General features: G+C 42.0%; 1 protein-coding gene across 3 annotated transcripts in view; it reads right to left on the bottom strand.

Moving 5' to 3' along the window:
* The window catches only part of LOC115771699 (rho GTPase-activating protein 7), a 93189-nt gene that overhangs the window by 44193 nt on the left and 25086 nt on the right, over window positions 1-23910 (bottom strand). For 2 of the 3 annotated variants that reach the window (XM_030717517.1, XM_030717516.1), the window contains one exon: window positions 16013-16054. The gene's annotated coding sequence lies outside the window, so the exon portion shown is untranslated. Of the gene's footprint in view, window positions 1-3342; window positions 3362-16012; window positions 16055-23910 lie in introns of those variants that run through there. The other variant, XM_030717519.1, reaches the window with a different exon arrangement.

Below are 23910 nucleotides of genomic sequence, written 5' to 3'. Positions count from 1 at the left end.
GGCTTTGGCTAATTGAGGGGTACTGGGAGTTGATGGCAGCCGCTTAATGTCAGCTAGTCCGTCACTTTGGCCGGGCCATCGATCAATCAAGCAATCAATAAGTCAATCATATGCATGAGCAGTCAACAAAGCGCATACAAATTGCCGCAATGTCCGCAGCTTTTATAAGTGCATTACATGCCGCAGTTTCAAAGTTTCGCTTTTCAACTGCAGCAGCTAGCGAGATAGCGGGAGAGAGAGAGAGAGAGAGAGCGGGAGGGTGGATAAAACATATATCCAATAGATTTATAAACGCATTCGTTTTAAGACGCACAGCGCAGGAAAAGTTTTCAGCCTCGGGCGCATTGGCAGGCAATCAAAGCGACAGACATTAACGCTCCGGCTACGACTCCAACTTGGATCGTTGTTGGCCACGTACGTTGGCCTGTTAATGCTGCCCATTAACCTGTTGACCCCGGGAATTGACTGGCTGCTGCATTGCGTGGCCAGCTGGTAATGTCTTTCTTTCTCTTTCTGTGTACCTATCTCTCTAGCAGGGGCACTCTTCACGCAAAAATGCGCAGAAGCCAAACGTTTTGCGGGCTGCCATTTGCCATTTATAACAAGTATTGGCCCAGTGCAGTTGCCACCAGCTATACTCGAATTTGTTGCCAATTTGCTGAGCCACAATCTTTGCTTTGTTGCCGTTTCGGTTTGGTAGTCGCCCAATTAATTTCCGCATTTCCCAGACAAACTTGGCAATTAATTTTGCAGTTTGCATTTCTTCAACCTTGTTGCCTGACCTTTTGGCTCAAGTGATTCACGCCAACGCCAACGCCATCCGCCAACCGACATCTCCGGATGTCAGCGTCAGCGTCAGCGACAGCGTCATTTTGGCCTAACGAGAATGCCCAGGCTCTAAGTCGGCAATTAATCAAAGCGCCTTTGGCCGCAGACAAATCCTTTTGTATATATGCATGTAAGCTCGCCAGCACTCGTGCTCGTATATGGCCAAGCAACTGACAACGCAAATGGCCAAAATGACAGCGGGCCCGATCCGCGTCATGAGTCAGCCAATGCGCAACGGTAACATTAACATGCGTTGGCTTTTTGGGCGGCATTTCTTCCAGCCAAATGCTCCGACTGACACAGCCGCCCGACGGGCTCATGCCAAAGGCCACAGACAGCGATGGCTGTTTATTGAAATTAACTTTGTTGCCTATTTATAAGCCCGTATTGCCTAGTAAAGGCAGTTGGCCATGGCAACAGATCACACAATGCTTAATCTCAGATGCAGTATGCATAATCTTGTTTAGTTTGTTAAGATTGCTCAAGAGAACCAAATAGTCCACCACGTCACAAGTCTAGTTCAGACGTGCACGTTTGAACTTAATTATCTACTCAAGAGTCTGTTTGCTGCATCAAGTATTCAAATAACTTGACACTTGGCAAAGTCACAAATGCTTGGAAACCGTGCCAGATGAGTTAAAGTCGCACAAAAATTCGCCACAAAACTAAGTCAAGCATTGAGTAACATTTTAGTAATACAGACAAAATTATAATGCGGATTTGGATACAAAAAGAAAGAATGTCTAAGACTAAATTTCTTTGCGTATGATTTGACGTTATAAATAATGTAATGCCTACAATATAATATATTGAAGCCCAACATATAAAATAAATCGATCGAATTTAAAAAAAAAGTTATCAAAAAGTTTATTATTCTTGTTAAGTCATAGAGTCTGGGCCGTACTTAAAATCAATTAATTGCCGAATTTTTTGTTGTGCTATTGGTAGGATTTCACACAACTTAATGCCTATGAAAATCCTGTTTAAAATGTTATGGTTAAATATATAACAAGTCAGTAGTTTCTGATTCTTGGCAGTGGCCATAAGCTGGATTTCACAGCTAATACCGACAAGTCTTTTAGCACATATTAACATCTGTCAGTTAGCAGGTTAATCCATTGCTTAGCGAGCTCGGTTTATTTGTATGGTCGCTGAATATCTGAGACACTAGCACAGCGCTAATACCGCTGCCGGTGATTTTGCTGGCGCCAGCCCAGCAGCGTATTGATTTCACGCTCTCGTAGCCAGGGACAAGGACAAGGACGCCTTGTGCAAATACTTGATACATAACTCTCACAATTGACAGCATTCGAGTTGGCTCTTTGACGCGTTTCGATAGCCACTCAACGCGCTGTGATTAGTGTTAGAGCCCAACACGTTGCGAGTGCTTCACCTGCAGCTGTTTCAATTGTGGCTGGGACAGTGGTGCGTGGTCGTGGCTTTTGGCAAAGGCCAAGTTAATGAAAATATCATTACAGTTTAGCCCAGAGCGTAACAATAAATTTTTGTCTACAGTTTAACGCTCACGTCTGCGCGTGTCCCACTCAGTTTATTGACTCATGAAATATGAGCACTTCTTAGGGTGTGTACACTGTACCGACAGCATACATTGGCTTAGGCTCAGACTGAGGCGACTCTTTTGAGGTGCGTGCTAAGCGAGCATTACTCACCAAACGCTCAGCAGCTCAAATTCTGCGCGTGTGCGCCAATATTTGCCTCATCCCGTTGCGCAGAGTGCGGAGCGCCCGTCCAGATTAAGCGCAAGAGCTGCGCAATCGCTGAGCGGCTGCTGTCAATTTGACAAATGCTCAGCGCTTAGCGATTGTGACAGTTTTAGCGGATTTTTAATTAAGCATGCGCGCACATGCATAAATAGCATAAATACTCAGCAAAAGAAAAGACAAAGCCATGGTATGCCTGTTGATTTTGGCCAAATGCAAACACATGTAGCACTTCCCTGTCCGCTGCCCCGTTTTTGCCACAGACTGTCAGGATGACAAATTGCGCACATCGAATGGGCTGCTAGCATGGCATTTGCGCATATTAAAATGTTGGCAATGCCAGTACTGCGGCCGGAGCTGCTGAAGGTAATTAAAATAATGCAGAAAAAGGTGTCAAGGACTTCCGACGTAAAGTGAATTTTAAAATGGTACAAATTGTAGCTGGCGCTGCCGGCATGTCAGGGCATATCAGCTGTCACTTGGAGTGGCAGGCTTTTGTATGGTGATCATTATCAGAATGCATATATTAAATAATAATATATTATATATATTATAAAAAACCATTTTTAGGAATTTCAATTACAATTACAAAAAAAATTGTAAAATTGATGTTACATATATAATTTATATAAATAAATCTATTAAACAAAAGACTGTTCTATTAAATGCTTACACTGCGTATGCGCAATTTCTTCTTACTCATTTCGCGTGCGGCGCTTTAGAGAGCTGATCACTAATATGACAGCATACAAATCGTATATAGACACGTTCAACTTAAAGTCAATATACTCACATTTACATATATATACGTATACACCTATCTGTATACTTAAACTGGGTCTGAGACTGGCAAAAAACAGTTCGAAACATTTGCATAATTTACCTGTAAAGAAACAACAGACACATAAATAATTTTTGGGAATAAACAAAATAATAAAATAAAACATAGGTACTCGTTTTTAAAATGAATATTTAAACAAAAGCCACACCTTTTGCAATAAATTGTAGACATTTCGCACAGACACACATATTAATTAAATGTACTAAAAATGATATAAAACTTTAAAAAGCAATGGCAATCGGAATTCACGGACTGCACTCGTCTTGAAGACGTGTTCACTGCCGGCAACATCATTGACAAATAAATTCGAAATTCGTTTCCCCCAAAAAAAATGCACGCCCTGCAGCGGCAACATACATAACTCGGCATTGGCTTCCTGCACAATATGCAACATTTTGCCGCACGTCCGGATGTTTACAACAAAATAAACAAGAGGGCAGGCGGCGCACACAGCGCGCATTCATTTCATTTGAATGCGCACTCATTTCACATCAAAATCGATATTCAATGCATAAAACTTGTTACAGTTTCAGTTTTGTTTACTTTGGCAGCGCTTTGTGCACTGATCAAAGTCACATGGAAATTTATTATATAACCCCGTTAACAACATGTAGACAGGGCAGCATCCAATAATTGGGCTCAATCAATCAGCCTGTGTACGATTTGATCAGTTTAAATTGAAATCGATGCAGCGTTAATCTGCCCATTGACCCAGTTGACTCTTAGATCTATCTACTAATATCTATCCAGCTGCTCGAGATAAAAGCAACTGCAGCTACAGGTGAATGCACCCAAAGCAATTCTTATACGTATTCTGTTATTTTGTTTACTAATGAATTCCACAATGGCATACCGCATACCCCGAGTGCGCCGAGAGATCTGTTTGAAGAGCTTTGCTTGTAATTGTTCTCTAAATGATAGGGCGAGGCCTTGTCGTCGTCTGCGGTTACGCCATGTGGCTTTTGGGTCGCCATAATGAGGTGCCAAAGGTAAATAAGCTGCACAAATATGACCAAACGATTTTTTCAAGTCGTCTCAATTTTTTTCTTCTTCCTATTTTCGATCGTCTGACATCTGCAGCGTTCTTTAATGAGCTTACGTAAATCTCAGACTCGCTTGTTTTGGTAATTAGATTTTCTTTATAGGTGTGCGAGGCTCTTGTTATGCCCTTTAGTAATTAAAGATGCATCGGGTATATTGAATTACTACCTTCATTTGAATTTAGACTATTTGCTTTTAATCCTAACGACTAAAAAATCAAATACAGAAAACTTTCGATTCAAATTATATATAATGGGATTCTTTTCATTTAAGGTATAGTTAGTTAATGTAACATTTTGAATGTAAATAGCAATATATTCGTAACCATGTTAAAGAAACGTATTTCTCCAAAGAGTATCTCATGGTATAGCTACTGCATTCAGTTTATTCCTTCTTTGTTGTTGTTGTTACAATTGCGTTGTAATTTTAAGTCACAAATTAAGCACGAGTGTATAATCATATGGGAATCTCATTTTAGCTCTACTCTAATTATATTTTTAAGTGTTATTCCAGACAAATTTCAGCTTTATGTGATGAACAACTTTCCCACTGTGGCATCAGCTCAGTCATCGCATTCGCACGCTTGCCACACACATCTCGAGTGACACAGACAAACACAGCTGTTGACTCGATTGAAGCTCGCAATTGTTTAGAATTTCTGCCCCAAAAAAAAAAAAACATATTTCAATAAATACTCGTTTACGAGCTGGGTCAAACCATTTGGCATGACTGCATATTGGGAACGCATCAGCCGAAACTCAATTTGTTTGTTTTTCTGATTTATTTTTTTATTTTAGGCAAAAGCGCTGGCTGCTGATAGAATTGTAACAGCTGTCGCCGCATAAATAAAGCGATTTTGATTTATGCTCCTTTGGAGGTTATGAAATCTGTAAGAAGTCTCGTTGCAGTTGCAGTTGCAGCCACAGGCCAAGGAGAACGGGCGAAGCAACGAGTGGCTGCCGTGCCGCATGGATTTGCATGTCTAGCGCCAATAATTCTAAGGTGTGCACTCCGATGATATTTGAAGTGGTTGGCGGTGCGCCGAGATGTCGACGTTTGATATGGCGCGAGGCAATACGACTAAAAGCAATCGCAATGGCAATCGCCAATCTGTGGCCCATCCATCGATGTGAATGTGCGTGGAATTGTAAGTTGTTTTCATTTTTTTTTTTTGCCTTTGCAATTGCAATTAAAAGAAACCACAGCTGCAATCTTTGAGCATGGCTTTTGTGCATGTAAGCGGCGCTTTTCAAAACTTGTGCTGCTTATCAAGCAGCTTGTTGTTGTTGTTGTGATTGTTGTTATTGCAGATGCAAGAGCCGATTGGCGCGCCGGCACGCAAATAACCAACGCACGCCCAGTTTCAGTCCCAGTCCCAGTCTCAGTCTCACTCCAAGTTCCTGCAAGTGAAAATCATTGTGAGTCACAGGGAGCAGGCTGAGCACAGCCCACAGACAAAAGCCTCATTAGGCGTCATAGTCTGCAACATCTTGCTCTCGAGCTTAAGTCTCAGACTGGGTCTGGATCTGAGCTCGTTTCAATTTCAGCGTTGGCGTTGAAAGCGCGTCGAGCACTCCTATTTAAGTACATAGTTATAGTCATTGCAGGAGCAGACAGACAACCAACCACTATCAGGATGATAGCCTCATCCTCGTCGTCTTCTTCATGTTGGGCGCATGAGGCGAATTATGCTATTTGCGTAAATTATTGTCAAGTGGCCCGGCATGGTAAATCATAGTTGCAAGCCGGCTGATAACTATCAGCTGAGCTGGTTTTCACGCCGATCAAATTGTTTTTCGGAGTGAAATCAAAAGTTCCGTTGACCCACAAAACAAACAAAAAACCGCTTGCGGTCAGCCCGAAATTCATATTTATTTTTGCCATGGCCTATTAAAATATAATACTTTATACATATATGCGAGTAGCTTGTGCCAGATTTTTCTGGTATAGCGCCTGCGCAGACGCAGAAACAAAGCCAAAGAACATCGGAGCCAACTTTCTTATTAAGAATTATATATGCGACCATAATGAAAAGCCATAAAAAGTGATACTTATATGAGTGCAGCTACCCCTCGCAGTTATTTGCAATGTGCTGCAGATGAAGTCGGAGTGGAGTCGCAGTGGGCTTCTCCAAATTTGACCCAGAATTGGGAATCGCAGTTGCAGTAATGCGGAAGTGCTTTTTACTGCTCTGCAGTTGCCCGGCTGTGGTTCGAGTGGTGTCTTTCGTCGCGTATAAATAAATTTAATGACTCAATTTGTAATGAAAAATGTGCACGGGTTACGACCCATCTTGTTTGCTCTGCTCAGGATCGGCACTCGTAAGCTCCACTTGCAGAGCTTGCCATAATTTTGCTTAAATTGCGGGTGTCGGCAACGCCTTCGCTGCGGCACGTATTAATATTGACTTTCTGTTGGTTTTAATCAACAACAGACAATTTAAAGAGTTGACATTTCAACTTAATTTTACATAAATTATGTAATTCAAGGGATTCGTTTGCCTTTGTTCTTCGAGCTAAGGACTTTAGAACCCGCGAGATATGCAAATAATTGTCGTGTCTGTGCGTTGACATCACCCATTGATACTTAAAACAGGTTCAAAACTTGATTTGTTTATTTTTGTATATTATCGTATACAATTTTTATTTGTCATACAACAAAATTCGCTTAATTGCGAATTGTGTTACAAACACGAAAAAAAAGAAAACAACAACAATAAAACAACAACAGGCATTTATGGCGACATTCTTTTTAGCTATTTTGACTGCTTTTATTTTTTATGGCCAGAGCAAATGGCAAAAATAAAAAACAAAAAGTGTCAATAGGCCACAGTGCATAAATTTTACTAATTAACATTTATTGTTTGCTGATAGTATAACAACAACAATAAAATACAAAAACAATATCGCCAGGCCATAAGACAGCATTCAATTTGTTTGTCATAAAATTTTATATTTTCGCGATTTTGCTATTGACAAATGAAACTCGTTGAAAGACACCCTGCCAAAGAGAGAGAAATATATGACAAATGAGGGAGACTGTCGGTCAAGACTTTTATAGATTTGCTCACAAAAATGTATACATAAAATATAATCGAGATTAAAAAATCCCTTTTAGACACATTATTTCTGTAAGTCGATTGATTCTAATTTTTCGATTTTAACATTAAACTCAATTTCTTAATGGTACTGCTCCAGCTTAAGCTTTACTTTTTCGTAAATGAGAATTAGAAAGATTTTGGTATGGAAACTAAGTTATGTCGCCTCGGCATCAGACTACTAATTATAAAACTCGTAACTGTCAAGTGATGTCATATTTAAACAAAAGCTTCTTTTTAGTTCCTTAGACATATAATAGGTTATCCGATCCGAGTTGGCAACGACTATGAAGAATTTAACATAAAAAGACATAGACACTCAGAAGCATATATACTTCATGGCGTTAGAGAATGTTCAAGAGTAAACAAATAAAAAAAGAGAAAAAAAAAAAAAAACAAACTGACAGTGTATTCTTTTCAAATTAATAATTGTGTCTAAGCATTAGTTTATTTCATGGAATTTGTTCCTGTCTCACTTGTTGATAAGAACTGGGAGCATGGTCCACGCAACATGTAATCAGCACCCAATCATTGCCCCCAGTCGCAGTTGCAGTTGCAGGCGCAGCTTCAGTAAATGAAGACTGGCGACGGGTAATTAACCCAGTGCATTATTGACCGTTTGCTCTATAGAAATACAAAATGTTTTATAGCGCAGACACAATTTAAAGTTCTTTAAAAGCGAAAAAAAAGACAAACGCGGAGGCAACTAAGCGGGCTGAGAAACCAAATTGATATGATTGAAGCAAACGCAGTGCGTGTTGTCTGCGTCTTTGTCTTTGTAGCGGTTATTATTATTGTTATTGTTGTTGTTGTTGCTGCTGTAAACAAACTAATTAAAATTGCCACTGACAGCTGATGACAATTTACGCAGCTGCTGCTGCTGCTGCTGTTAAGGGATACTGAGGCGCATTCGAGCTTAGCTCCAAGCGAGCTACGCCTTGAGTTTCTCCGCAAGAATTTATGAAGTCTGGGGCAACATGTCGCACTCTCCCTTCCCTATACCGCATAATAAATGTCGCAGCATTGCATTTGTTCAATTGAAATGTTGCACGCGTAATTGCAAAAACTTCAGCTGCACTTTAAAGCAGCAATAACAATACACCAAGGAGCAGCAGCAACAGCAACAGCAGACGCATTAAAATAGAAATGCAATTTAAAAGACGATCATTTAAATTAGCGGCAACTGTGCGCAGCATACAAATTGATGATTGCCACCAGCAAATGAGGCATTGGCAACATGTTGCCAACAGCTGCTGCCGTTGCTGTTGCTGGCAACACATGTTGCACACGCCTAGCCAAATATTGCTACTTGCTAGGCATGACTAGCAGATATCCTGTACTGGGCATCAAATTGAAGCTCATTGTTTTCAATAGGTGATAATATTTGCATGCCCCATGCCATTTTTGGAAGCAGGGTATACATATGCATATGGCAACAATCTGTGCACAGACACACCTTAGAGCAATGCCAGCGAATACGACGACAGTCAGTCTGGCAAAACATGCGAAACGTGGGCAAATAATTATATGGAGACCCACTTGGCATTGCTGTTGTTGTAGTTACTGTAATTGTTGTCTATTTGGTGTTGGCTTTTAGCGTAAATGCAAAAACAAAACAACAACAAGAGCAACGAGAGCGGCAAACAAAGCGCATGTTTAACTTGAAATTGTTACACATTTTTGTTGCTGTTGTTGTTGCAGCAGCAGCAGCAGCAGCAACCGAGCGTACAACCGACCGACCAGTGACAATCATAATTTTTCATAACTCAACCGGTTTTTCGGCGAGCCTGACTGACGTTTATGTTGCTTGTTTTGTGCTAGCGGCAGTTTTTAGCTTTTATATGCCAACAACAATCTGTGTGTGTGAGTGTGTGTATGTGTGTGCGTGTCCCTGTGTGTGGCTGCACATGCGCACAAGTGTCGTCGGTGTTGGCGTCTGCGTTCGCATCTGACTCGCCATCTACAGCTACTTACACGAAAAAAACCGCTAAGCGGCAACCCGCATGCCGGTGGGGGCCAGCCGAGCAGCAGGGTTCAGGGAGCGGTGTCGTGCTTATTGCACAAAAGAATAATGTGGCATGTGCTCGGCCTGTAATTACCTGTGGGTACACGCACTCATACCTACACACACACATGTATATACACATATGTGTTTGTTGGAGCCCGATCGCGTAATTAGCCGCATTTTTTATGAATTTTTTGTTGCTGCTGGGACGCAATGAAGGCCCTTGTCTCAAGGTACGAGTATTTTGTTAATAAAACATGTTTGCATAATATTGTTGCTGTTTATGTTGTTGTTGCTGGGCAATTTCATAGATTTTTGACTGTCAAGGTGAAGCGAGCTGTTAGAAACTTGAATATGTAATCCACAAATACAAAGTTATAAGTAGCTTTTCTGTCATATATAACAGTTGGCCATTTGTGATTTCGAATTGTTGGTTAATATATATTCTTTTATATATATATATTCTGTATTTTAGCTTCGCTTGCAAAACAATTGCTCGTGGGATTCGGACCGACATCTGTGAAATGTATACGACAGAGTAGTCTATAATTTTCAAACATTCAAGTGCCCATCATGCTGGCATGTCGGAGCCATTTTTCTCTTGGTTCAGTTGTGAAAGGAAGTTGCTAGTAGACAGCAACAGCAGCAGCAGCTACAGTATTGCCAAAATGCCTAGGAACTTGGCCAGTCGACAAGACAACAACATGAAAAACTATTGCAGCTGCAATTACTCGCACTTCAAAATGCCAACATTTTGAACAAAGAGAATTTTTCGATGCAGTTTTTTTTTTTCGTGCAGCAAACCCAAAACAACACTAACAACAAAAGGCAGCGTGGCAACATCAATCATTTCGAATTTTGCATTTGCATGCAGCAGACAGTAGCCCAGCAACAGAAACAACAACAACAACCACAGAAATAAGACATAAATTAGCCGCAGGGTCTATGTTAAGTTTTAATGTTGCACTTGCTGCTGGTGCCCGTTTCGCTGCACGGGGTGGAAAGTGTTTCTGGAAACCATAGCAATGAGGGTCTATTGTAAACTACCCACCTAACAATGCCCTTTAACAATTTAAAGTGCCTCCAACCTTTTCATTAACAGAACGGAACTGCCTTTGAGGCGCAAGTCTTGGGCTGTTTTATGGCCAACCCGCCGCATGAGTCATACAGCCCAGCAACGTTAAAGTCCACTTGAGAGCCCTACGTTGTCATTTAGCTACTCGTCACAGCAGTTGCTTTACATGTTTGTTTCATGGGAGTTTTTTTTTTTCTGCAGCGCTGTCTGCCTTTGAGGTGTACTCCAGTCACCCACACTCGATTTTATGACAAGCCCCTGCGATTCCATTGACCACATCCGCTACGACTGGGTGAGTCACCTAGCTGGTGGGTAGACTTGCTTTCTTGCGCAAAAATTTGCATTTGGCATTTGCTAAATAAGATCATCAAATTCTCTCATAGAGGTCAAGGCCTTAGCATTTGTTTTTCAATTTCAGGTTTTCAGTATGTCTAATTGGAAATGGGTTAGTCAAGTGGTTTTGCGATAACATTCCATAAAGTTTTTTTCCGCTTTCAGTCACTTTCATTGCAACCTGATAACAATGGACATAAATACTTGTAGCTGCAGATACGAGCCATTAGCTATTGTTTTCTGTTCTCTGATAATGCAAACATTGTAAGTAAAGAAAAAGGTTTGACAAAACTTGAAGTTTAAATACACTGGCAGAAATTGTATCTACTTTTAAAACTGAAACCCGGATCCGCAAGGTAGAGGCAGCATCTTAGGTATATGTAGAATAGAATAGCAACACTTCCATTATTCAAAAGGTTTATCATAACAAACCGTAACGATATCCATTTAGCCCATAACAGAGAAGTCTTTTCTTGTTATTTCTTCATTTAAGAGCTGCTGACATAACATTTCGCATGGCCATGATTTATGCAAAATCCAAATGCGCACAAACGGACAGGCTTATCTCAATGAGCTGCTGCCGATGGCCATGGGTCCGCCTGGCTAAGCACGCAGCCAACTTTTGGCTTTGGCTTTGGCCATATGCGTGCAGCTTTGGCTGTAGCCACAACAACAACAGCCACGACACAACAGCGATATTGATAGGCGCAATTAATTATACGCGCCTCACACTGACAGTAAGCGTTTTGCTTTGGTCGCACCGTGCGGCACCGCGTTTGCCCTCACACCACTTTGCCCCCCTTTTTACTCTTCTTCTTTTCCAGCTGCATGCGCTTGGCGGTTCGGACGTCGTCGCACGTATCAATGACCAAATGACATATTAGCCTTCGTCTTAGTGTAAAAAGCCGCGATAACTTTGGCAGACGCACACGCAATGTGGCGGCGAGCGGCCAACAATACTAGCAACAGCAACAGCAACAACAACAATGCCTCTACCTCTAAGAACTGGGCGGTCAGCTAATCGTTTATTGAACCCGTCTGAAAAATAATGCGCATACGCAGCGTGCACCATGCAGCGTTGTGTTTAGCGTTTTGTGGCCGCTTTGGTTAGCCAAGTGCTGCATTTCCAACTGTGCCGCACCGCTGGCCCGCTGCTCGCGTTGAGTGCTCCAAATTACTACCAAATGGCACCGGAACCCCATAGGGCAACACTGATTAGCAGCCCAAATATAGGCAAGTATATCTGTGTGTGTAATAAACATAAATGCATATAAGTAGGAAGTTTATGTGCACGTTTCGTTTGAAATATGAACAGCTAAGCGACTTTATCACAGGGTTAGAGACAAAGAAAGAGATAGCGAAAGGAACAGGGATAGGGCCAGAGACAACGTTTGTGGTAGGAGAGCTGTCACTGGCGCCATTACAGCGCTTCTCATGAACTGCGGCCATGTCAAGAGAGCAGAATGTAACTCCCACGCTATAAAGCAGCTCGTTTAGCGCATTTGTCACGTCTTTGTTGTTGTTGTTGGTGTCGGTTGATTCTGGCCACAGTTGCAGTTATTTACGAGCGCGCAGCGTGTTGTGTGCTGCCTAGAATTATGATGGTTTCAGGAGCAGACTAAACAAACAAACCACCACGACGACAGCCACTGATAAGTGCATGATATAATAAATATATATATATGTTTATATAGATAGTTCCTATGGCGCTCTTAGTACGTTTGCTTGTATTCAATTCAATCGAGTTAACGCACTTCCTGCTCATAAACGAATGTTATTGCAAATTGTCAGTTACTACTGTGCAATCAGGCGCAACAATAGCAGCAGCAACAGCAACAGCAGCAACAATTGCAACTGCAACAACAATGCTTATTGCATTGCCATAGAGCCAGCTTCTCCAGAACCCTCTCCAACTGATTTGCTAAACAATTACGAGTACGTATACGCTCTCTGGCAGTGCTGCAAATAGGCTGTACAAGCACTTAAGATAAAAATCTTAATAGAATTGCAAGGCGCATTGCAATACAAATACTTGTACAAATACAAATACATGAGCAAAAAAATATGTATATATGTGTAACAAAAAAATGAGTAACAAATAAAAGCAATGGAGCACTGCTAGTTGTTGTTGGGGAGCTGAGACCTAATGATATTTATCAGCGATTTATACAATTTCCATGGGGCATCATCATATTTACAAGTTAATATTTGCGCTAACAAGATTTGCCTGGGCCCCACAATGCCAACAACAAAGCTGGCGATCAGCCAGCCATTGGCTTGTCTGAGCCGTCTCTGCCTTATGCAAGGAATCCCACACAAAAGGATCGCATCTACGGCAATGGCATCTACGGGCGAGAGAGCGACATGAGTAGACAAGCAAAATGCTTGTTAAGGCACAAAACATGCAGATTTCATTAAAGATATCGCGATACTGCGACTGCGACTGCAGTCGTTGTTAAAGGGCGCACAGACCAGGGCCACTTTGCATGTGGCACCACCAGCGGATGTGGTTGTGTCTGGGCCAATGCTTGGTGGTGCTATATGCACTGCGGACTGACCATTTTTTGATGCGTAAATGAAGTGCAAGACGTGACGCTCCAATACGAGTTCTAATAAGGGACAGGACTGCGACTGTAACTGCGACCGACTGTGGACTAATAGTTGAGGTAATAAAATGGCAATTAAGTGTCTTTATGGTCCGGAGATGGCCTGGTCCATAGCCGCTGGACATCCTTTTATGCGTAGCAATAAAAATACTTGTTTACCCATGTAACAACAACTTCATACGAAGGAGCCCCGGCTTTTCGGCATATACTTTTTAGGGCTTGTCTGCTAGCATGGCTTGTTTATGCTTATTGTACGCATAAGTTTGTGCTATTTTATAGTTTTATGGCTTACACATGTCGAACGAATTCGTAGGTGGGCAGGCGTTGCCCAGTTTACGTTTATTGATTTTAAGTGTGAGTTTATGTTGTGTCCCGGAGCCCGATTGCGGCCGATGAGTGCAGCTGTCCATAACCATAGAAAGATGCGAATGCAACGCTTTCCATTCGTTGTGCATGTCAAGTTCATAAGCAGCGCACACAATTAACGTGCTCGGGGCCGCTGAGTGGGAACGAGACGAGAGGAGTCATGCTGTGCCTGGTAATGAAAGGAATCAGACGCGGGCTTCCATTTCCATTTGGGCAGCATAACAAACGCGGCGTTAAGATTAACGCAAGTCAAGCAACAGGCGGGCATATTTAGACTCGTTCTGCTTAAATGGAAAACAAGAGCGACACATTATGACTGCTGTCGGGACCAAGTGGTTAACTTGGCTATATAAACATTATTACAAACAATCCGAATTTATTACCCACAATACGAAAATTGTAATTTCGTTAATTTATTTTAGTATTCAGTGGCCACACTTTATGTGTGATGTCCGTATATACCTATATATTTAGTATGTAGGAAAATGTTGAATAGAATATTTGATTCTGCACTTTCTACTTTAGCTAATGGATACACTATCAACTTGTAGATGGCTATCTGCGTAGTTGCCATAATGAGAATTTTATTAACTCGTTTATTAGTTTAGCTTAGAAAAAAAGCAATAACATTTTCAACTAGGGCAAAATTAATCGTTTAAACGGAAATCGCTCAGCCGATACGTGGGCTAAGTAAATTTCATTTGAATTTATTGAAAAACATACTAAAAATCGCAATAAAGTGCACTGTTTTTGCTCATATATCAAGTCATCTTTTGTGAGTCATGTCTTGGTAAAAACAACAAAATCACTTCACTGGGCGTATGCGTAATGTTATTGAGCATTTAGCTGTTTGCTTTTACAGTTGTGCTGCTCTCTTCGAGCAAAGCTGGTTCTGATCTGCTGCGGTGACAGAAGCGCCGCAAATTCACGTCACATGGCGACTCAGTTGGCACTTTATGGGCCGTCTTTATCTGCGCTGTCATTTATGGTTATTTAAAAGTGTTAGTTATCATTGTTATTGTTGTTGTTTTTGTTGCTTGTTGTTCTCTGGCTGTTGTCTCTGGTTGTTGTCTCTGGTTTCGAGAGTTGAGCGGACAAAAAAAAAGTTGATTTCACCTTTTGCGCTTAACTCGTTTAGAAATTAATGCGAATTCGATTTTGAAATGTGTTTGGCGAGTTTGACGATTTGAGTCACAGAAATTTCGCAAGAATCCGCAGCCATGTGCAATAGCTGAAGAATATTTACGTATATATCGTGCTAAGCAAACAGTTGGGGAGCAACAGAAGCTACAGCTACAACTCGTCGGCATTGGCGCTGCATATTTGCATAAGAATTAGAAAACCCGCAGCGCGACAACGCGAGGCACGCAGAAATCTTGTACGGCATGGGGCGGCCATATAAAGTCGGCGGCCAACCAAAATAACTCTCGTGTCTACACCTTCAACAGCAAGAGCAACAGCAACAGCAGCAACGACAACGACAACGACGACACGAACAGCAACAAACTGGCCCATCAATGCTGCCAGCGGCAACAACAACAACAACAACAGCAACACAAATGGCAACATTAGCGCAAATTTCAACGGCGCACAATTTGAATTTGATTTTGTTGTGCGACACACACACACATGTGAGAAACACGTTTCTTGTATATATTTATTTTGTTTCGGTTTTTTGGGCATTTTAATATGCATATAGAAGAAATAAAAACAAAAAACGAAACACTCCAGAGGGGCAGGCACACATTACATTAGCCAGGTCTATCGGGCCTCTGGTCTGTGGACTCGGCCTGGCCAATGACTTCGAAAACATGTGTTGATTAACATAAATGATTTCTGTCTGCCTCACAGCACGTTGTTGCTGTTGTTGTTGTTGGTGTGTATTTGTTGTCATCTGCTGCTGCTGCTTGCTGCTGTCTTGACTATTTGTAAAATATATATTTTTTTGGAAATCTTTATTGCTATTTGGTGTCAAAATGCGAATAGCTACGCTTTGACATCAGCAGCTGGCAAATATTTATTGACTTAATTGGCATATTTGTTAATCGTGTTGTGTTGTGAAGAGTCTTTATGCGTTAATAATGAAAACGGTTACCTACCTTTTTTGGTTGCAATTTTCATGCAAATCTATCAGCTGCGAGCTGCAAAGAGAAAGGTAAAGTTTCTTAGTTTAAACTGAACAACAGTCTGATAAATGATGATTTTGTTATTTTTGTTTTTTTTTTTGTTGAGTTTCGCTAGAAATCTTCAATCGAAGGCAATAAACTATTGATAAATATTTGGCTATTAATCTAGGCAAGTGTTGAATGTGTATTTGTCTGGCTATGTAGGTTTCGCGAAATTAGTATGCAGCTCATGTTCGACACCGTTCGACTGTTTGGCTAGTTGATTAAGTTATGCATTTGATTGGTTATGCATTAGGGCAGATAATATATGCATGTAGGAAGATAGATATAATAGCTGGCTAGAGATAATTGCCAAATGTATCATCCAACTTGCAGAGCAGCTAACTTAAATTTTTGCAATTCAATCAGCTGGCATTGGCGCAGTCAACGGAACCAGACGTCATTTGAAATACAAATCGCTACACGTAGCACATCAGGTTTCGCCATGGCCACCAGAGTCTGACATAGTCGGACAGTTCGTCAGTCCGTCTGTCAGTCATTTAAAGCTGTAGAATTTCTAAACTGGTTGAGCGATACAAAAGGCCGGACTGTACGTTCGGTATACTGAATGCAAGTATAACAAATTCCAGTAGGTGCTGAACTGTTTTTACTTTCAAATGCCGCGCATATTTCACAGCCAACAACCACTGACAGCCACTCAGTGGTGCGATGGTCAATGGCCAGTTTCAGTCATTGGTAGCTCTGGATAATTTGCGTGTGTTAATTGAGACTAAATGGCAGCCGACAATTGCTGGGGCCAGCACAGCCGGACGGCGGCCCTAAGTCTTTGATTAATTATGGACAGGCTGTCATAATTTACATCGCAATGGAGGCTTACAGATAGACAAATGGACAGACCCACAAATCGACAGACTGACAGCTGCGCCTGTTAATTTGTTGTAATTGCGATGCACAGGCAAATGCATGCAAGAGTGCGACATATGTTGCCGCATGGCATGCAAGAATTCAATTAGTCGATCTGAAATGAAAATATGTTCCACAAACTTGTTGGGCTGTCCCACAGAAAATGAAAGCTGCGACTATTTGTTATTTTAACCCACAAATATCAAATGGCACTTGAGGCGTTTGGCCAAACAGTTGACAAATCATCATCAGATTTACTTTTCAAGAATTAATCCGCCAGCGCGGAAAATAGCGCCAACTCACTGCCTAATCAAAAGTAAGAGTAAAGAAATTGTTAATAACGCGCAGCGTCAAGCATCATCATAAACAAATACAAACACAAAACACAAACACAAATATAAATACAATCAACAATGAAAACAAATAATTGTTGGCTGCGCATTAACCCATATTTTTGGCATTGCCACAGCTGGGGGAGAGTACAAGAGAGAGAGAGAGAGAGAAGTGCCTTGCGTGCCTGAAGCTTATTGATCAGAGCCACGTGATCGAATCAGCAGCAGCAGTTGCAGCAGCAGTTGCAACTACTGACACACCTTTCGTCGCAGAGGAGAAACAGCAAAGGCAACAGAGCTGCAGCAACTGTTGCAATAATGAGCAACTGCCAAGCAGATAAGACAATTGTGTGGGTGCCACAGTTGAAGCCACCTGCATTTGCAGCATTCGCTTGGCAATTTGAAAGCCTGCCAATCAGCTGGTAAACAATACGAAAACCGCTATGCTACTCTGGCACAGACTGTGGCACAGCGTGTGACTGCCAAAATATTGTGTGCACACGATTTTGTTATGCATTTCAAATGCAAATTGGTTTTGAAAGGTAATTGATCCCAGGCGGCGCAGACGGCCAATGACAGAATAATTCTGTCCGTTGACTTTCAAATGCAACACAGGAAATACAGAAGAAAAAAAATATTAATACAACAGCACACGATTTGTGAACTGATTTTGTATGCCGTCAGCGGAGACAACCAAAAAAAAAAAATAAAACAAATCGAAAAAGAGTAAAAAATTAAATAAACTCTGCACGCGCCATGGCACATTTATAACTTTGAACTTGACGGGGGCCAAGAGATCGAGAGTCTCGACTGCTCTTTCGAAGCCAACTCGGATTTGTGATATGACAGCGTTAATTGATTTTCGTTTTCATTAACATTTTTCCATGTGGCACAGATTTTCCCTCTACATGGATTTTTCTACTTGTACGCTTCGTTGGGAAATTGAAAACAACTTATCACAGGCAAAGCTAGACAGAAGAAACCAGCTATCCAAGTATTTAGTACTCTCTGTATGCCTGTTGCTAATAGGGTTAAACGGTTCATTACGCATGCACGCAAGCGTTACAAATTAACCCAGTTATTTATGATTATTTAGTTTCTAATTTGGGCAGTATTGAAAAATGATTTATATACAAATGGAATAACAATGGGAGCATAGCTAGAGAATTTCTCACTTTATCTCTTCTAGCAGTTGCCTTCATCAGCTTGACATAGGCGTCTTGTCCCTGGGGGCAGAGTATAGAGAACATCATGTAAATTGCATAATCATTGGGCAGCTGGGCAGCCGCTTGGCCACCCTCTTAAGGCCACAGATAGATATGCTGTGCTAGCTAAACTAGTTTTAGAGTTTGACTGGAGTTAGACTGCTCTGCTCCATTTTCCCCTGGTAATTGGCCAGCCAATTGCAATTTGCAATTGTGTTGCCTGCTGCTCCATCCAGATTGATGCCTCAGTTTGATAATGGCCAGTGCCAAGGCATGCAATTTTAACGGTTGCATGCTGACCGCTCCAGAAAGAGACAAGTAACGTGGGTGGAAGAGGGGAGGCAGATGCTAATGTGTCGATGATAATTCCCAGTAGTCAAACTGATGTTGTTGCTGCCACAAAGGGGCAACAAACTGAGCCGTGACTCAACTGCGTCCAAACTGCGCCCCATAAAGGTGCAGCGACCACGTGCTTGGTTCAAAAGGAAGCCTTCTACTGAACCTAAATGGCTTTTCGCATTAAATCAGTTTTATTACTCGCAGCATTAAACATTGCATGTAAACGAATTTATTTATGATCGTATAAAAGCAAACAAATACAAATTTATTAAACACGCAATAGGCGTCATAAAATTAGCAAAGACAAAGTGTTATGTGCGACAACTGTTGGCGACAATTAGGCGCATTTTGTTGTCGACACTTTTTCACCCCTCCACCTGCCCCTGGACCATGCCACGCACCCGGGCCGGACAGCGAACAGTTGTGGCGATTGCATTGAATTCCCCAAAAAAGAAAATTGTGCAATAACAATTTGAGCTGCACAAAAATGCGCCAGCGACTGGCCAAAAGCAACAAGCTAAACAAAGACACTGCCCCAGCGTTTGCCTGGCCAAGTGGCCGGCCAGGGGGCAGCTTTTTATAGCGGTGGGTGGGTGTTGGCGATTGCACAAAATATAGCACAAACAAACCACATCGAATTTGTTTCACACAGTTCATTAAGACAAACAAATAAATAAAGTTCAATTGTGAAATCGATGACGATCGGAAATTGTCAACACAACGTCGACAAAACGAGTGCAACAACAATAACAACAATTACAATTTATAGCTAAGCCTAATGAAGGTTAACGGACAGCAAAGTGCAGCTAAAAAATGATCAAAGCTCTAATGAACGTCATGAATGCTTGTATGGAAGCAGAGGGGGTTGGAGTTTGCAATGCAAAATACACACAGTTAATAAATCGATCGAATTTCATTAATTGTAAAACAAAACTGGAAACCAGATGAGCCGCTGGCTTCGGTTTTCTTTGGTTTATATACCTTGAGGAAGCGTAGACAACAATCAAGCGGAAAATGCGTTGCGAACAGCAGCTTGGCAGCTTGGCAACTCTGCAACATGGCGACAACTGCATGCCAATGAAAGGCTGCTGCTTGTCTGCAATTGCCAAAGACACACGCACACAAAGATGATGCGTGTGTTCCACCATTAAAGCAGCTACAGATACAGATGCAGAAACAGATACAGATACAGATACAGATACAGATACAGCCACAAGCATAGATACAGATACGCACTCGCACCGTGCTGGACAGTGCTGGCATTGTTGATTGGTAGGCTGTTAGCTGGCGACGTTAATTTCACTTTAACAAACATTTCGCTTGTCTCTCCGCCGACCGCAGTCGAAGACTTTTGCGGCTTTCAGCTTGATGTCTGATGTCTGTTGTCTGCTGTCTGTGACAGATCATATAGAAATGTGTTGCATTTTTAATCAAAACGATCGATCAAACGGTAGTTTTATGTTTGACTGGCACCATGGCACACTCACGTACACCACTCAGGCACACACACACAACACACACACACACACACACACACATCTACATATTCACTAGGCATATATGCACATATATATTTATGTATGAGGCGCAAGATGTGTACGCACATATGGCGCTCACTGTATGGCGGTCCGCCCGTTGTTTGTCGGTTTGTCCCTCTGTTTATCTAACCAGCTTGTCTGTCCGTCCCGCTGGCAGTTTGCTGTGCATGCGAATGCATTGCTTGACATACGATACCCTTCCTTAACCTGGCCTGCATATATATGTATGTGTGTGTGTGTGCGATTCCATTTCGAATTTGATCGATCGCTGTTGAAAATTTAATTTGGATGCGTTTGCTTTTAAGGAAATGCCTATGGTAGGGGCAGGGACGACGCTTATATGATCTGCTATCAGCCCAAAAAAAATCTCAATTACTTCATTATTTGTGTTGGAAATCTGAGCGTGCAGCTGCCTTAAGAAAAATATTAGAATCAGCTATTAGCTGTAACCTTTTGCCCTTCGACATGCGCAACCCTTAGCCCTGGCACAGTCAACCCTTGAGGCAACCTTGAAACCTTGAAGCCAGCTTTGAAAAGCCAAACGGTTTGGGTTGCTGCCTTCTATCCACTTTAGTCGGCTGCGCGTTGTTGTCGTTGAAGTATTTATCAACATCATTACGATGAGGCTGCACATTTTCATAAGAACTATTACCGAAACTAAACAAAACTAGACAACGCATGCAGCATGAGGCAGCAATGAGTAATACGTATGAGCCCGCGACGCATGCTCCCACCCACCACCAGCTGAGACAGCGGCCAACGTTTGTTAGAGATACTCGGACAAAACAAAAAAAATAAATAAAAAACAAAAATGTATCTTTACATTTCTAAGAAGTATTTAATGCCCTCACACGCCGACGCCAAGCAGGCGGGGCATGCATGTTGTTCTTGTTGTTGTTGTAAGACTTTGTAATTTCAGCTTTGTTGCAGCAGCCACTATGGCTGTGGCTGGGACCTGGAACTGGCACCAAGACTGGGGCGCTCTGCTGTGGCAAGTGTGACTATTAAATTGGCGGCGGTAATTTTAGGTTATTTCTCTTTTTGTTGCAAGTTGCAAGTCCAAACTCAGACACAAGCACAGACGCCGAATGCACGCAAAGCGACGTCGCCTGCAGCAGCAGCAGCAGCAGCAACAACAAGAGCCTGGGCTTGGCAAGAGTCTGGACCACACAGCCAAGCCCGAGACTCATTGCGTCGTCGACGCTTTGGGTTTGTTTGCCTTTACTGAAATTAACTCTGTTGTGCCTCTGCGTGTTTCACTGGGTGTGTGTGTGTCTGTGTGTGTGCTTGATTACTTCAACTGAAATTATGCAATCGCAGCGGCTGCGTTGCACCCGCGGCACATATGAAAAGCGAGTCTGACTTTTGAGAGTCTCTCTCGATTCTCAATTGAATTTTATGACTAACTTTTTATGAGGCCATCTTTGGCAATCAGGCAGAGTTTCTGCCTGGTCAGTGGGCCACCCAACGTTTAATTGCCCATCGATTGTGTAATTAAAACAGGTCTTTTTCTCACACAGCATCTGCGGAGCATCGCAGCAAATCTGATTAGCGACCTACGCGCCACATTTCAGAATCTTTTGCGGCATTCTTGACTGTCACAGCGCAATGGCTGCTGGAGCTGGAGCTGAAGCTGAATATATAGTTGTAGCTGTAGCTCAAGCTGTAGCTGGGGGCCTGCCCAACTGTCAGGCGATTGCCCACACGCTTCGCTGCACATGTAAAGCAGCTTTGGCGTCTGTCACAGGCTGTTTATTTGTGCCGCCTAAAGAGGCTGCCAGCCAAGCAGTGCCATCCAGTGACAAATCAATAGCCAGAACGTAGGCCGATCCGCTGGTCAGACAGTCCCAAGTCTCAGTCCGGGCAAGTGTAGGCATTAAATATGCTGCTGACACTTTTAAATCTGTCACACTGTTCGATGCAGCCGTAATAAGCTATGAAGCATATCTCTGACTAGCAGGCAACCATTTGATATTGCAACATTATCTGAGAATCAAGAATCTTTTGCGTGGGCTAGCAGCTAATTAAACGACTTGTTCAGCGCTTGCCAAAAATAGAAAAGCAAATCAACGATAAGTGCTTTCGATATTCCCTCAACTTTGATGAGTTCAAAAAAACGCACGTTAAAACAGAAACTGAGCTGAAACTAAGATAAAAGACTGCCGCCTAGCGCTTGTTACAACTTAATGAGCTCACTTTAACAATATAATAATAGATTTTAAGAGCGGTAGCCATAAAAGGCGGACGTGACTAAGGCTATCACAATTAATGCAAAGGTCAAGGACTGGTCAAATTTCAAACTAAAATTCAAGCGCAAATGGGTCAACTTTAGATTAAAATTGCCTTGAATCTTGATCATAGCTTGAGCTTAGATACATACGTTAGGAATGAGAATGAGAATATACAAAGAAGTGTGAGACGAAAAGTTATATTCTAGAGATGGAAGACGGTAGAATATATGTTATAATAAAAATAATAAAATAATCTATTAAATATTTCACTCGTTAGTATTCACTAGATAAAATAGAAGTGCATGTGTACTAGTTTATATAATAAAGGTACCTGAGTAGCTAGCCAAATATTTTGATAACTTACAAATTGTCTGTTACAACATTTTCAAAGATTATTTTGCATATGTTCTATTTTATACTTTCTACAAGGTTTTCAGCATTGCCCAACTTTTCCATTAGCATTTGGCTCCGATCGCTACTCACATGCAATAATTGGTCACATGAGAGTGCCCCCACATAATTTGTTTGATTGCGAATGCAATCGGAGATCCGCATGCATGCCGTCTGAGCAAAAGCAGAGCTAAGATTTAAATGCATGACCAATCAGAAGAAAATCATTTGATTTACATTTTATGCGCCTGCTGCTTTCATTTCAATTGCGCATTCTGAATTTATTAGTGAGCTGCAAAAGCCGAATGCCAAATCTAATTTATGCGATTTGAAAAGCCCGGCACAAGACAAAGCACGCCAAGCAACAGCCTAAAGCCAACATCCGAGAGCCATGGACTAATGGACTCATGGACTCTACGGCTCCAGCCAATTCCTATGCCAATGGCAATGGCTTTTGAATGCGATTGTGACTGTGAATGCGAGTACGAATGCAAATTTTTCGTTGTCTCACTTGAACTTTTTGCGCCGTTTGCCATTGATGCCCAGATACAAAGATGCTGATGCGCAGGACGCTGTTGTCAGTCAGCAGCAGCCAAGTGACGGCAACAGCACTGGAAACAGGCACAAGCCAAAAACAGAAACAGAAACTGAAACATTGCACTGCAGAGATCTGCAGCTTGGACTCTGGATCTGGCTATGGGGTTTCTGCCATAGCTGCCACAAAGCCGACGACTTTGCAGCTTATCTTGTCACACAGGCATAGAGCTAGATACCGATAGCTCTGCCCGGCGCTCCGCTCTGTTGCGTCTTGGCGACGAATTGACGTATGTTTTGGGGCATGCTCATGGGACAGAAGGAAAATAGAAATGAGAGAATGAGACGAGCGATTGGCTGGCCGAGTCCAAGCGGATACATTGTTGGAGGAAGTGATCT

Source organism: Drosophila novamexicana, unplaced genomic scaffold (genome assembly GCF_003285875.2).
Source record: "Drosophila novamexicana strain 15010-1031.04,08,12 unplaced genomic scaffold, DnovRS2.1 tig00000108-arrow-pilon, whole genome shotgun sequence".
Taxonomy (NCBI): domain Eukaryota; kingdom Metazoa; phylum Arthropoda; class Insecta; order Diptera; family Drosophilidae; genus Drosophila; species Drosophila novamexicana.
Note: the sequence above shows the minus strand (reverse complement) of the source record. Positions and strands in the feature narration are given on the sequence as shown.